Here is a 16,997-nt window from a genome sequence, read left to right on the forward strand (position 1 = left end):
AATGGGCGGTAAAAAAAAGTGCATTTCCTATTTTAATTCCCATAGGGATTTTGAACACGACTGCAGCCCAAACTGCTGGAACAAATTACTCCAAATCTGGCAGAAATGTAGCTTTTGATAAGTAGATTACGCTTTTCATTAGTTGGTGTAAATCCTTTCAGTAGTTTGAGATATTTAAGCGAAAAGGAATTTTTATTTCTAATCTAATTTGTATGTCTAGGTCCATGGATCCAGGGAGATCTCCTGCTGAGATCTGATTGGAAGCTAACACTTAAAACAATAAGCGTTGGCAGCCATTTTGGGACTCGACTGGCAGCTCCCATCTAGGAAAAGCAAACATAACTCTGATTTCAGCAAGTGGGAGCTGTCAAACTCCTCCAGCTTGCTGAAAGCAGAGTTTTTATCTCTTTCCCTGCCCGCTGACATGTGGGCAGAAAAATAGATAAAAACATTGCTCCTGCACACAGGAAGCGGCTACTTGTAGCAGCTCCCTGTGTGCAGTAGCACTGCCGGCTCCTGCAGGAGGCAGGAGCTGATGGGACTGAGGGGGCCTTCAGGCTCCCCCCACGGTTCCCATAACTTTACACTGGGTGCCCTGAGTACCCAGTAACATGTCACTAGGCCCCGTGGTATTGGGTCCCTGGGGCCACAATCAGCCTAGGAGGTGGGCCTCATGGCTCCCCTTGCTTTTAATGAAAAAGTACTTGGCCCTCAAAAGGTGGTGGTCCTCGGGGCCCGGGGAACCATGTGCCCCGCCCCATTTATTTAAAATGTAGCCCTGGGAAGGTGGTGGTCCCCAAGTGTATGGGGCGGGGGGTCAGTGTGATCCCCATATATTTTTTTCATGCTGTCCTGGGGAGGTGGTGGTCCCTGGGACCCAATGGCGGGGGGTCAACTAAGCTCCCCCACATAGTTTTTAAAATGTAGTGGTCTGTAGAGGTAGTGGTCCCCAGGGCCCGGGGTGTGGTCTGTGCAGCCCCCCCCATATATTTTTTCATGTTTTCCCAGTGACATAGTGGACACCGGAACCTGGAGTGTCTGCCTGGCCCCCTTCATTTGACTTTATTATGTAGCCCCCAGGAGGTGGTGGTCCCCAGGGCTAGAGGGGATGTTATAGTTAGGCTCACATTTCAAACATGCAATACCATAGAAATTCAAATGTTATAATTAGAGTTATTTTAAGTAACTATAACTCATGCTCAAAGGTAACTATAACTCATGCACTCACCATGCACTGCAAATTACCGCAGAAATTGCAGCACAAATGGCATCTTTCATAGCATCTTTGCTAATATCACTGTAACATTTGTTTTAACATTATTCATAAAAAAAACTGTGCATGGTGGGGGCATGATGTTAGTTATGACCTAATTTCCATAGGGAGAGCGTTTTTTGTTTTGCCAATAACTTTGGCACAGCTTGGTGAATATTTCACAAAATTTCAAAACTAATACAACAGTTGGTTCTTGTGCTGTCTTGCAGGATTTGGGGTGATCTATTAGGTGGGGGTCGAGAAAAAAATGGGGGTCCCATAACACGTTTTCCCCAAGCATTTCCCCATGGGGATTTTGAACATGACTACAGTCTGAACTGCTGGACGGAATTGCAACCAAATTTGACAAAAAGCTTACTTTTGTTCCAGAAAGTGTCCTTTTTGTGATTTGGTGTAAATCCATTCTGTAGTTTTAGAGATAGTAAAGGAAAAAGAAATATAGCTATCTAGGGATGTGGAGGCTGCCCCGATCCTGGAGAACTCATGCTGAGATCTGATTGGCTGCCAACACTTCAACCAAGAAGTGCTGGCAGCCATTTTGGGACTCTGCTTCAGCAGAGTCCAAAAAGAGAAATGCCCAAAAAAAGAAGGGGGGCCAGGGTATGACTACCCTGAGCCCCTAGGCATAGCCATGGACCACTGGTACCCCTGGGACCCTGCCAGGATTAAAAGGTTTTTTTTTTTTAATGTTCAGGAAAATCCATAGATGTATTTGTGGATTTTTCTGAAAATAAAAAAAAAACACACAGACTCCTGTGTTTTTGATTCATTTTACCCATGGGGAGCGGGGGAGGTCCTGGGGTTTGCCCAAGTTAAAGTAAAGTTTAATCAAGTTAAAATCAAGTTACAAACAAGCTTCCCTGACACCATCGCAAACAAACAAGCACAGTAGAGGCCTCTGAATCAGAATACGTGGCTGCAATTTGGAACATATTAAAGCCCGTGTCCCTATTACGCCTCACAATGCACTGGTCTTCCCCGAAATAGCCTGGAGATTCAGGTGAGAGGGTATCCATGGAAGGTTGGCCCACACACCCCAGTTGCCCTAGAACTGTAAGCTGTGCCGCACCTCACCTGGTTTGTCACTTCTCTTTTCCCCAGCTCGTGCCTTTGTGTACCCCTTTTCTTTTGCCTGACTCAATGCCATCTCATAGATTTAACAAGCCGGTAATCAACGAGTTTCCTGGGCACCCCTGTCCATCAGATGTGTTACTTACTGGGACTTTAGCTGCCCCCTGGGCGTACACCCTGCATGTTCACAAGGTGTTTAACACAGCACAAGCTGATGACTGTCGTGTTTTATCTTATATGTATTTCTTGTTTTCTGATTCAAGGGATGCTTTTAGCATGATTGGGATGCTGAAGTGGGAGGTGAAAGTGACTGTTATGTTTAACATTTTTTGCCTCAGACTCCTTACTAGCTACTGTTATCCTTTCAGCCATCAATCAACTCATCATTGTAGGAGGCTGGCCTGGTTTGTGGTGGGTACCTACGGTACTTACACCTTATACCAGGTCCAGTTATCCCTTATTAGTGAAATGTAGGCAGTGTCTAGAAGTCTAGGGGTAGCTGTAGCTGAGCAGCCATGGCTTATCTAGGAGACAGGCAAAGCTCATGCAACACCACTGTAGTCACAAAGTACTCACACACATGAAAGAAAATACTCAGTGTTACAAAAATAAAGGTACTTTATTTTGGTGACACAAATGCCAAAAATACCATAGAGACTATACTCCCTTAGGAGGTAAGTAATACACTAATTATATCCACAAGTATGCAGAAATAGCTGTAAAAACAGTTAGAAAACAGTGAAAATACTGAAAATCACAATAGTTAGAAATGGGTCTAGGGAGAACACAACCCATATACTAAGGAAGGGAAATGTGAATGCCGGTTTCCCACCTAGGTAAGTGCAGTGGGTAGAGGGGCGCTGGGAGTATTAGAAAACACCAATGGTGAGTAATAGAACCCAACCCAGATCCCAGGAAAGCAGGAATAAATCACAGTAACTTTCCTACAACACACAAGACAAGAACAGGAGAAAGAAGATTGTGCAAGAACCAAAAGAGACATGCAAGACACCAACAGTGGATTCCTGGACCTGAAGACCTGTGGAAGAAGGGCACCAAGTCCAAAAAGCACAGAAGAGTCCAGGGAGAGAACAGGAGCCCCTGCTAACCAGATGAAGGTGCAAAAGAGGAGCCACTGGTAAAGAACAACAGTCAGTACTGCACCCAAGAAGATGGATTTGGGTTCCTGGTTGGTGCAGATGATGTCCCATGCCGGATGGATGATTGTAGTTTGGTTTGCATTGCTGGATTCTGCCAACAAGCCTTGGCACACACAAAGCTTGTGGTTAGTGGAAAATGGCATTGCCTGGGACCAGGAGGGACCTGTTGCCCCTTACCCAGGAGGGGGAGTCAGAGAGGGTCTCAACCACTCAGAGAGCCCTCAGAAGACCAGGCAGCATGCACAGAAGTCCCACAGCACAGTGACAAAGGAGTTGCAAAAGGAGGCCCACTCAGCACTACAACAAAGGGTTTCATGCCACCGGAGAACCACCCAGGAAGCTGTGCGTTGTAGGATAGAGTTCTGGGGGCCGGAGCTGCACGGTGCACGAGGAACTTTGTGGAAGGATGCCAACAAGCCTTGGCAACTTCAAAACACAATGTGAGTGTGAAGGCAAGCTCTTAACTCCACCAAAGTTGGAGAGTAGGACGTCAGGATCATTGGGACCACTTCAGATCCCCACCAAGCAGGATCCACACAACTCATCCGAAGAGAGGATCCACGCAGCTGGTCATCAATGCAGGGAGATGCCTGCTGAAGAAGGGGAGTGACTCCTTCACTCCAAGGGAGATTCCATTGTTCTTCTGGTGCAGGCTGAAGACAGGCTGTCCTCTGAGGATGCTCGACCGGGAAACAGTTGCAGTTGCTGGCAGGAGCTGAAGATACAATGTTGCATAAGCCGTCTTTGCTTCTTTGTTGCAGTTTGTACAATTCCTGGAGGGCCCATATACAGTTTCTTCAGTGAGAAATTGAAGTAAAGAATGCAGAGGATTCCTCCTGGAGTCTTGCAATCTGAATCTGGAGAACCACCCAAAGGAGAGACCCTAATAAGCCCTGAAAAGGGGATTGGTCAGCTAAACAGGTAAGCACCTATCATGGGAGGGCTCTGATGTCACCTGCTGGCACTGGCCACTCAGATGCTCCCAAAGTTCTCTGCCATCTTGGAATCCAAGATGGCAAAACCCAGGGACCCTCTGGAGGAGCTCTGAGCTCCACTCCTGGGGTAGTGATGGACAGGGGAGTAATCACTTCCCTTTCCTTTGTCCAGTTTCGTTCCAGAGCAGGGACTGGGGGTCCCTGAGCCGGTGTAGGCTAGATTATGCCAAAAGTGCCCTTCAAAGCATTTCCAGTGGCTTGTGGAGGCTACCCGTACCAGCCTGTAACACCTATTTCAAAAGGTAGAGGGTGTAACACCCCTCTTCCAAGGAAATCCTTTGTTCTGCCTTCCTGGGCTTGAGCTGCTCAAGCAACAGGAGGGCAGAAACCTGTCTGAGAGGTGGCAGTGGCCGGGGCTGCCTGGAAATCCTCAGAAGGCTGGAATGAAAATACTGGGGGACCTCTAAGAAATCCCCAGAGTGCATGGAATCCTACAACCAATGCTTACAAAAGCATTGGGGTATGATTCAAACATGTTTTTACCAAGCATGCCTATGTTTGGAGTTACCATTATGTAGCTGGACATAGGTAGTGACCTATTTCCAGTACACATTTAAAATGGCGTCCCCGCAGTCACGAAGTCTGAGAAAATGGTCCTGGAGGTCGTGGGGGCACCTCTGTTACTGCAGGGGTGAGTTCACACACAGGTACTCTGCACCCTGCCCTTAGGACTGGAGGGCCTGCTATAGGGGTGACTTATAAGTGACCTGGTGCAGTGTAAATGGCAGTGAAAGGGTGCATGCACCTTTTCACACAGGCTGCAATGGAAGTCCTGCAGAAGCCTTTTCATGGGCACCCTATGGGTGGCAAAAGATATGCTGCAGCCCATAGGGATCCCCTGTAACCCCAATGCCTTGGGTACCTGAGTACCATATACTAGGGACTTATAAGGGGGACCAGTAGGCCAATTGTGGGTGAAATACTGAGTTACCAGTATGAAATAACCATAATTTATGGGAGAGAGCATAACTACTGGGGTCCTGATTAGCAGGATCCCAGTAGACACAGTCAAACACACTGACAAACAGGCCGAAAGTGGGGGTAACCATTTTCGAGGCTACTTTCCTACAATCATAAGCAGTACAGCTATTCGAATGTTTACACCAAACGACAATGGCCCTATCACTTGGTCATGTATCACTACTAACGTGGAATGTACGCGGGCTCAACAACCCTCATTTAGTACGATAGGTATTAGCCTACCTAGAGAAACATCACAGACAAATCACGCTCCTACAAGAGATGCACCTGCCACTTCACAACAAACACACAGTAGGCTCCCATTCAGCAGTGGCACGCTTGACATCTTCCTACTCCTCATAATCTAGAGGCGTTCTGAACCTAGTTAAAAAAAGGGGTACCATTCACAAATACTCATACCGAAACTGATGATCAGGGTAGGTATGCAATTGTGCCGGGATAACTTATGTGGCACGTTAATGACCATGGTGAACACCAATGTCCAAATATTGATGATCCTGCATTTTACACTCAGCTCTGGAACAGACTGTACACACTGATGCCATCTGCCGTCCTTTGGGGTGGGAAACTTTACACATGCTTAGACCCAGAGCTCAACATGCACTGATTGACATGACAGGCAGTCCTCCAGACTCCTGTGTGAGGGCAAGGATGACTACAGACTGGTGGACATCTGGAGAGGTCCCGTCTGGACTACTGGCTGATGACTCAGGAGGTCGGCGCCTGGATGGTGAACAACACTGTCTGACCATGCACTGGTCCAATTGCGAATATCTATCCCCACACACACCCAAACACCATTTACAAGGAGCTACCAAGCTATGGCTCTGCTGGATCAGGTATACCAAGAGAATTTGCGCTCAGCTATGGTGGAATACTTTGCAAAAAACATAGGCGGTCATTCTGACCGCGGCGGTCGGCGGTCGCCCCAGCGGGACAGCCCCTTCAACAATGAAGCCGGCTCGGAATGGAGCCAGCGGAGTTGAAGGGGTGCGACGGGTGCAGTGGCGCCTGTCGCGATTTTTCACTGTCTGCTTTGTGGGGCCCTGTTAGGGGGCCCCACGGCACCCGTTCCCGCCATCTGTCCAGAAACAGGCTGGCGGGAAGGGGGTCGGAATCCCCATGGCAGTGCTGCAAGCAGCGCCGCCATGGCGGGTTCCCTGGGCCAGCGGGAAACCGCCGGCTCCCCTTTTCCGACCGCGGCTTTACCGCCGCGGTCAGAATCGCCCAGGAAGCACCACCAGCCTGTTGCCGGTGCTTCCGCCGCACTCCGCCATGGCTGTCATGGACCGCCAAGGTCAGAATGACCCCCATAGTGTCTGTGGAGGTGGAAGATACCTTTAGGGAAGCCTTCAAAGTAACAATCTGGGTGGCATGCAGAGGTATGCAAGCTGGGATACTAAGCAACATACACACACAACTGAACAAGATTGAAACCACAATCAAAACACTAGAACACTGATATAAACACACACCCCAGCCCAGCACCCTTGCAGCCATCAGGGACACATATTGAATTATAATGACATGGCAGAAAGCGAATGACAATATCTTTCTCCGTGCCATGTGGTATGGGCATATGGGGAGGGAGGCCAACCAGGCCACAGCCTAGCCACCCAGTTATTGTCTATGTGGGCCCAACACCAAATTATAAAGTTCACTGACCCTGCCGGGGGAGACCATTTTAATGCTCCATACATACTAGCTGCAAGCGCCTATACACCACTAAAGCTTCTAAAATAAATACAGACATTGCCAACTAGCTGGGCGATATATCCTTGGCATGGCTGTCTAAGGACCAACAAGAATACTTTGTGAAACCTATAACAGAAGGAGAGGTGAAAGAGGCCATACGCCTGCTCCCCAATGGAAAGGCGCCATGCCCAGATAGCTTGTTGAGCAAATTTCATAAAGAAAACATGGAGTTGCTGGCGTCACCTCTCCATACTGTGTTTAATGATGTGTACCACAAATGAGTACTCCCCCATTCTAATGCGAGGCCCTAATCATCACGCTCCTAAAGCCTGGCAAACAGTCCGAACAATGTGAATCATGTGGACTGTTATCCTTGATAAACACCGTCGTCAAAATATGTGCTAAAATACCAGCCAGTAGGTTTCAACCACTTATGACAAACCTAGTTCTCCCTGATCAATCAGGTTTTATTCCAACTCACTCTATGACACAAAACCTGTGCACAGTCTTTGTGTTGCTACACTAATTGGATCCCTCCTTGGTGGCAATGTTGTTGGGCGCTACCAAATCATTTGACTCCATGGCATGGACATACATGTTTTCTGTGATGGGGGTCATGGAAATCCCCAAGGTCCTTCTATGATGGGTGCGGCTGTTGTATACTGCCCCAGTTGTGAGGGTGTGTATCAATGGCAACATATCTGAACTTTTCCCAGTGTGTAGAGGTACACGGCAGGGCTGTCCCCGGGCACCAATATCATTCACGCTTGCCTTCCTGCCCCTGGCCTTCATTCTGTGTCAGAGACACACAAATTCTGCTCTGTGATCCCGACTTGGACCCGTTAGCATCTCACTATATGCAGAAGATATGGTTCTATGTGTGCACAGCCCTGAAGTTCACCTCACGCCCCTGTTATGGGAATACACCCAATTGGACTTGTATTCTGGCCTCAGCATAAACTGGGCAAAATGAGTTATTGTCCCCCCTCTACCAAGGAGAGCGCAGCCTTTTCCCCTAGAATGGAGCACATGGGAATATGTATCAAAAGAGACCCTGACTTTTGTGATTCATGAAAACTATGGGTGGGCGGTGGTGAGGCTGGAGGAACAGGTGGTTCAATGGTCCAAAATGTCTCTCTCATTAGCGGACAGAGTGGCGATCATGAAAATGATAGTGCTCCCCAAATTTCAGTACCTCTTCATTGATATCCCCATAGTGCTGCCACAATGTTTTTTAAAACTATTAGAATACATCTGATTTGACTTGCCTGGGCAGGTAAACAGCCAGAATTAGATGGGCATCTATGTCACTTCTATGCACGCAAGGAGGCTTTGATGCACCAAACGTATACCTGTATTAACTCTGTGCTCAAGCGCAATTTACACATATTTTGACAGTACTCATGCACATATACCCCATCTGACAGTGGAACCCGACAATGCGCACACTGTTCTCCTATGTGCTATCCTACCTCACACCCGCACGGACATGTCTAGAGGGGAAATAAACACTATTCACAGCACTACATTGGCGTGGAGAAAGCTAGGCGTCCATACAAACAAACTCTACGTTTATGCCCCTAACACACCACCCTGCCATAGCACTAACTCACAAGACTGGTGAGCTCTCATGCTATGTAAAGCCACATTGACCACCCTAGGGGATATATATCCATCAGGGCAGTTCATTGACATGGCAGACATTTTGAGAACACAAAAGTGCACATCACTATTGACATGTGTGTTCTATGGTCTTTGGGATGTTCTGAGGGAACTAAGGGCCACATGTAGCAAGCTTTTTGCATGTCGCAAACAGCGAATTTCGCATGTATTTATGTTTTTTTGGCTTGCCCTACACGCAGAAACCTCATCATCAAATTATAAAATGCGGCCCAATCTGATGTGCACATAGCCCACAACCTGCTAAGGCCCATTGAGAGTTAAAACAAAACAACTTTTGGCAATTACTTTTCTAACTGCATGTTTATTTTAAATAGTATATCCTGCAATTGTACTTAGTGGCATGGAGACTCAAGAGATGCTTCAATGCTGACCACCCTTCACCTTCAACTTGAGTACTGAGAGGTAAGGTAATGGAAGTTTCCAACTTGGGCACAGAGACACTATAAGATAATTTCTTAAAGCAATAATTCTGTCCGTTACAAAAAATGACACATATTATGAATTATGAGATAATTGATGGGGAGTGCATCATTATTACCCACTACTCATCCATTTAACTAAGTAACATAAAAACCACACAGAATACTTGCATAAGGTGATTCTGTAATCACTTTATAAATGTCAGTCTCTAATTTATTTCAGATGAGCAAATTGTGACACACTCAATGGCTGATTATAAAGAAAATATGTCAGAACTCAACTATTACAAGTTTTTACATTAGAGTTCTGACATCACAATGCATGCTGCCAGAGCCAGTAGTTGAGGTGAAAGGCTGGTCAGGTGACGGAGCATAATTGAAGCAGCTGTTTAAAGCAATGGAACTTGCACTGTTTGACTGACCTTTTTTGACCTTTAATTGAAGATTTCTTGGTACATTGACTCCTGATGTGGCAGGGATGTCCATGAGTAAGGCTGATTTTAAGCCCTGCAGCTCCTATAATCAGTAAATGTCAGTGATGTACCCACAGCTTGTCTACCTATGGTGCGTCAAGCGTCGACCACAATGTCAAAACTTGCATCAGTTGTAGTGGCTTGCACCCCTAGGTCTTGATGGAGCTACTCTTCAAGCTCCTTGCTCCTCCATGTGGGATGCCATTCCCAGGATTGGCTGCGAAGCCACTTCAAGCGCTCCTCATCATACTCAAAGTCATCAAGGCATTTGGGTAACTCCTACAAATGCAAAACAAACAAGAAGTCTAATAGGTCTTCCACTTAGCCTTGTCTGTCAAAATCATCTGCCAATACGAGAAACTGTTGGCATTCCAGGCCAGGCTCCACGGTTGAGGCGTCAACTGAGCTGTCTCTGCACCTCCCAGAGTTTCTTGAAGCCACAGTCACTCCTGCCCAACTCCGGCAGTTCAATGAGGCCATGCACCTCATATATAGAAGCCTGTCCCTGCTGGCATGCCCTCGGACCCTGATGATCCGAAAGAAGCCCGTTCTGGTCTTCCACCAGTAAGTTTGCCCCAGGCCCTTGAATCCATGGACAGATCTGGATTGGCGTCAGTTGAGCCACTTTGTATTTCCCCGGTGCCGGTCCCATTGCTGACATTCCCAGCGGCACCAGCATTACCATCCCCGACTCCAACAGGGAGCCAGATGGGTGTCCTCCAACACCAACTTTGACACCCATGGGAGGCATTCCTTCCAGGCCAGAACATGTGGTCTATTCCTATGGGTTAGGCGTTGGGGATGAATGGGAAGGGCCACTGGACCTCAATGAAAATCAGACCCTAGATGTCACCAAAGATACCTAGGGAGGATCTGGCCACCTCTCCAAAAACTCCTACTACTCTGGTTACTGAAAAGGGACCTTGTTTTGAAATGGTGGTGAGAAGAGCGGCTGAGATCCTGGACCTTCGACTGCCCACTGTGGCTGCCAAGACAAATTTATTTTCTCCCATTTAATGAAGCCTTCCTGGATGTTCTACTTGGGGCCTGGTCCAAGCCCTGCACAGTGGCTCCTATGAATAGGACAATTGCCCACCACCAACACCCCACCCTTGATGGCCCCAGTTTCCTCATCCAGTTCCCCACCCCAGAAAGCTTGATGGTCCAAGACTCCACTTCCAAAATAAATCCTGGCACATTTCCTACCACTCCACTCGTCAGGGAATCCAAGTGCCTGGATACCTTGGGGAAGAAGATGTTTTCTCTGCCAGCCTGGCAATGTGGTCTGTGAACACTGCATGCCTTTTGTGACGATAGTCCCACTCCCTTTGGGAACTGGATGTGCAGGTGCTGCCTATGGTACCTTAGGAGGCCCAGGCCATACTTCTCCAGGCTATGGCTGATTAGAGAGACACAGTTAAGTTCACCATTCCTTGTGGACTGGTTACAACCGACTCGCTAGGCAGAGTGGATTCTTTGTTGGTGGCCCTTCAGCACCATGCCTGGCTGAGAACCACTAGCTTTTTGGGAGATGTCCAAGCATCGCTTATGGACATGCCCTTCAATGCTCCCATGTCTTCATACAAGGTGGACTCAGTGCTGGAGTACCTCAAGAATAGCAGAGCTATGGCCAGGTCCTTGGGTTTTTCTATGGCTCCTCACCAACCCAAGTCTGCCTTTTGCACCTTTCGTGACCACAGAAGACGCTTCTGCATCCGTACCCACCCAGCCACCACCACAGGCCTCATGGGTCAATTATCCAGAGATCAGGTCAGTCCTTACCAACTACACCCTCCAAGCCTTTTTAGTTTTCCCTCTGACCATGACGGGCTCCAGTTGGCAGCAGGATATGCATCACCTGCACCACTGGAGGTCAATAACATCCAATAGCTGAGTTCTCCACATTATCCTAAAGGGCTAATCCCTCTCTTCTATGACTACCCCTCCACCCATACCACCCACTTGCGACAAGCTGCCGGAGGATCACACCTATTTGCCCTGCAAGGAAGCTGCAGCTCTCCTGGCCAAGGGAGCCATGGAGACGGTGCTATCATCAGAAGCAGGCCATGGTTGTTATTCTCACAACTTGCTGGTGCCTTGCTGGAGACCTTTGTCCTGTCATAGACCTGCACCCTGTCAACTTCTTCCTGAAAAGGGAGAAATTCAAAGTGCTCATGCTTGCTCAAGTTCTGTCTGCCCTTAACTTGGAAGACTGGATAGTAGCATTGAACGTGCAGGATGCATACTTCCTGCCTGCCCACAGATGTTACCTGTAGTGCACAGTAGGTCATGAACACTTTTAGTCGCCGTTACCACGGTGATGGTAGTGGGCACAGCTCACATGTAGAGATCAGGCATGCCAGTCTTCTTGTATCTCAATGACTGGCTATTGAAGACAAACTTGCCCCAGGCAGTTGTCTCCCACCTCTAGACTATGGTGGTCATTGTGCACTTCCTGGAGTTCACTGTCAACATGCTGAAGTCATACCTGCTCCCTTCTCAGATGCTCCCTTACATCATAGCTGTTCTGGACACTGCAGTTTTGGGCTTACCCTCCCAAACAGCAAGTCTCAGATAGTCAGGCTATTATACCAATATTTCAGCCTGTGTTCTGGGTTTCAGTGAACCAATATCCTGGGCTTCAGTCTTGTTCATTTATATGGTTATAGAAGTCCTCAGTAACTTGCAATATCTTTATAATGTACAACAGGGGGGTACTTTATCCCTTATATACTGGCCCAGAGATGTATGTGCACACTGACCATATTCCTTATGGTCAGATACCTGAGTCTAGATGTCCCCTCTCAACAGTGTTATGGTCATCTGCATGAATAAAGGCTTTGACATATTTGAGAACTCTCTAGTAGGACTATTACATAACATCTTAGTAGATGACTTGGGTAAGACATATTTCTGTACATTGTGCCTCCCGCTCACTCACTTGCACCCATCTGACTTTCATAAGTAATCAATTGTGGAATTCAGTCATGGATAACTAAAACCCTACTTAAGCAACAGAAATAAGAATGTAATATATATACTCTGAACTCTTTAGCAACATCTACAACATTATTTTTAACTTAGCTCACACATTTTATTCACAGAAAGCTATTCACTTGAAAGTAATTGCAAAGCATTTCCCTCTCTTTTAAGCCAGTTAAGTAATTTAATTGCTTCATGTTTTGGTGCCTTGAAGATACCTGGAGGGAAAATATTTAAAAAAATAATTGCTGAAAGGTTTAAATGGCACTTCAAATGAAAATGTTAAAGTAGAATCCCCAGAAGGGAAGCAGGCATAATTAAAAGGCAAGATTTCCTTTCTACTCTTGAAAGAGCAGAAAATCTGGTGTCCCTGTGGTCCATGCGCATCCTTGTCTTGTGTTAATACATAATGTACAGTAATCAGATTTGTTAGTAAGTAATTCCCAATTAATATAACTTGTAGTCAACCTATATAAACATGCTGATACTCACTTGCATTGGACCTGGCTTGCTTGCTCAGTCTTGCTATGTGTTAGACCTGGCACCGTTGAAGTGGTCTCCCCAAACTTTTTGCCTCTATTTCCCAGGTTGTTGCCGAGTGCTGGGCTCAGTTTTTGCTGTTTTTGTTACTCTGGGAACTTTACCACTACTTACCAGTGCTAAAGTGCAAGTTCTCCCTCTGTGAAATTGCATGTGTAATTGTCTTTTTGATGATTGGAATATTTGATTTGCTAGTAAGTCCCTAGTAAAGTGTACTAGAGATGCCCAGGGCCTGTAAATCAAATGCTACCAGTGGGCTTGCAGCACTGATGGTGCCACACCACCCAAGTATCCCTGTAAATGTGGCTCAGACCAGCCACTGCAGTGTCTGTGTGTGCAGTTTTTAAACTGCCAATTGACCTTGCAAGTGTACCCACTTGCCAGGCCCAAACCTTCCCTTTTTCTACATGTAGGGCACCCCTAAGGTAGGCCCTAGGTGGCCCTTTGGGCAAGGTGCAGTGTATGTTGAAGGTGGGACATGTACTGATGTGTTTTACATTTCCTAACAGTGAAATACTGGCAAATTCGGTTTTCACTGTTACAGGGCCTTTCTCTCTCATAGGTTAACATGGAGGCTGACTTTAAATATTCTTAAAGTGCAGTTTCCCATTGAGAGCAGATAGAGATAACGAGTTTCGGGTCTCTGGACTCACAATTTAAAAATAAAATGTTTGGTGAAGTTGGTTTTTAGATTGTTAGTTTGAAAATGACACCTGTAGAAAGTGCAAAAAGAACAGATGATGGACAGAATGCTGAACAATGCAAACTTTCACCCCCAGTCACAAATATCTGGGTTTAATCCATCATTTTTTTGCTCACCACGCCACCCCAGTTTGGACCCAGCCGTATGCAAATCAGTCTGGACCCTGTTCCACATGGAAACTGTCCAGCCCGAACTGGCAAGCCAGGTCCTCCCTGGACCGGAAACAAGCATCCTAGGACCGCTTTCAGGGTATCACCGATCATCAGCTAGGCTAGCTTGAATCCAGTGGTGCAGTGAGCACGGAACCCACGTCTGGGCATACCCTTCCCACTTGAGGTGACAAACACAAAAAGGTCAGATGATGGATGTTAGAAATGGGGTCTTTGGTTGACAGTCAGGTTACCCCCTGTTCAAGCAAGGACCCTCACTCTAGTCAGGGTAAAAGAGAATCACCCTTAGCTCACCCCTGCTTACCCCCTTGGTAGCTTGGCAGAGCAGTAGGCTTAACTTCAGAGCGTTAGGTGTAAAGTATTTGTACCAACACACACAGTAACTTAATGAAAAACACTACAAAATGACACAACACCAGTTTAGAAAAATAGGAAATATTTATCTAAACAAAACAAGACCAAAATGAAAAAAATCCGACATACACAAGTCAAGTTATGAATTTTTAGAGATTAAACTCAAAAATAGCGCTTAGAAACAAAAAATGCTTCGATGAGATGTTAACACGGCGTTGTGACGGAGTCGTTCCCAGCAAGCCGACACCAGCAGCGCCAGACACGGAGTCGCGTAGACCCCCAAGTACAGTACCTTTGGTGAAGAGTGAAAACAAGCCGAAGCGCGAAGTCGGGAATCGCGGCGTCTGTGCGAAACATTGAATCCATGCACTTCGAGCAGCGTCAGTCACGACGTGGTGCGGCGACTTCCACGGAGTCGCGGACTTCAGCGGGGCTGCTTCAGCGTCGGGCCTGCGAAGAGCATCGCGTTCCAGCGAAGGTCACGGCGTCTGGTGCAGGCGGCGTTACCGGATTCAGCAGCGGCGTCGGTCCGGAGTCGTCCGAAGTCAATTTCCTTGGATTTCCACCAGCTTTTCTTTCAAGGGCCCAGGGACTGGATAGGGCACCATATGTCAGAGCAGGAGTCTCTCCAGAAACTCCAGGTGCTGGCAGAGAGAAGTCTTTGCTGTACCTGAGACTTCAAACAACAGGAGGCAAGCTCTAACTCAAGCCCTTGGAGATTTCTTCACAAGATGGAAGGCACACAAAGTCCAGTCTTTGCCCTCTTACTCTGGCAGAAGCAGCACTGCAGGAAAGCTCCACAAAGCACAGTCACAGGCAGGGCAGCACTTCTTCCTCAGCTATCAGCTCTTCTCCAGGCAGAGGTTCCTCTTGGTTCCAGAAGTGTTTCTAAAGTCTGTAGATTTTGGTGCCCTTCTTATACCCATTTTAGTCTTTGAAGTCACCTTTCTTCAAAGGGGACTCACACCTACTTGTGAAATCCTGCCTTGCCCAGGCAAGGCCTCAGACACACACCAGGGGGTTGGAGCCGGCATTGTCAGAGGCAGGCACAGTCCTTTCAGATGAGAGTGACCACTCCACCCCTCCCTCCTAGCAGAGATGGCTAATCAGGAAATGCATGTTACGCCCCAGCCGCCTTTGTGTCACTGTCTAGTGCGAGGTGAAAAACAACTCAACTGTCAAACTGACCCAGACAGGGAATCCACAAACAATACAGAGTCACAGAATGGTTTAAGCAAGAAAATGCTCACTTTCTAAAAGTGGCATTTTCAAACGCACAATCTTAAAATCAACTTTACTAAAAGATGTATTTTTAAATTGTGATTTCAGGGACCCCAAACTCCACATGTCCATCTACTCTCTAGGGGAATCTACACTTTAATCATATTTAAAGGTAGCCCCCATGTTATCCTATGAGAGAGACAGGCCTTGCAACAGTGAAAAACGAAGTTGGCAGTATTTCACTGTCAGGACATATAAACCACATTACTAAATGTCCTACCTTATCCATACACTGCACCCTGCCCTTGGGGCTACCTAGGGCCTACCTTAGGGGTGCCTTACATGTAAGAAAAGGGAAGGTTTAGGCCTGGCAAGTGGGTACACTTGCCAAGTCGAATTTACAGTGTAAAAATACACACACAGACACTGCAGTGGCAGGTCTGGGACATGATAACAGAGCTACTTATGTGGGTGGCACAACCAGTGCTGCAGGCCCACTAGTAGCATTTGATTTACAGGCCCTGGCACCTCTAGTGCACCTTACTAGGGACTTACTAGTAAATCAAATATGCCAATCACGGATAAACCAATTACATACAATTTACACGGAGAGCATATGCACTTTAGCACTGGTTAGCGCTCAGAGTTGTCAGAGTAAAGTGCTCAGAGTTGAAAAACCAACAGCAACTGGTCAGAAAAAAATAGGAGGCAGGGGATGACCCTGCATAAGCAAAAGTCGAACAATGGACAACTTGGGCAACTTCAAAGGCAGAAAGGGGTATAAGTAGTGGACCAAAAACCCCAGACTATAGCTTTCTTCAAAATTTGCTTCTGCAACCAAAAGGAACCCCTGCCAAGGAGAAGAGCTGCGCCTGCCTGTGACTGTACTTTGTTGAGCTATCCTGCACTTGCTGCTTCTGCCTGTGAAAGGGGACAAAGACTGGACTTCGTGGTATATTACTGCTTGAGAAGAATTTCCAAGGGCTTCGACTGAGCTTACCATTAGTTCTGAAGTCTCAGGGCCAACAAAGACTTCCTCTGCCAGCACCTGGATTCTCTGCTGAGACACCTGCCCTGTCAAGTGGTGCTTAATCTAGTCCCTGGGCCCTTGAAAGGAGGAGCTTTTGGAAAAACCAAGAAAAAGCAAATAAACCAACTTTGGGCGACTCCCAACCGCCGCCACTGCCAAATTCCGTGACGCCGCCTGCAACCGAAGCCGTGGTCCTCGCTGGAGTGCGACGACCCCGAAGGCCTGACGCCACCGCAGCCTCACTGAA

This window comes from Pleurodeles waltl, chromosome 11, assembly GCF_031143425.1.
Source record: "Pleurodeles waltl isolate 20211129_DDA chromosome 11, aPleWal1.hap1.20221129, whole genome shotgun sequence".
NCBI classification, from domain to species: domain Eukaryota; kingdom Metazoa; phylum Chordata; class Amphibia; order Caudata; family Salamandridae; genus Pleurodeles; species Pleurodeles waltl.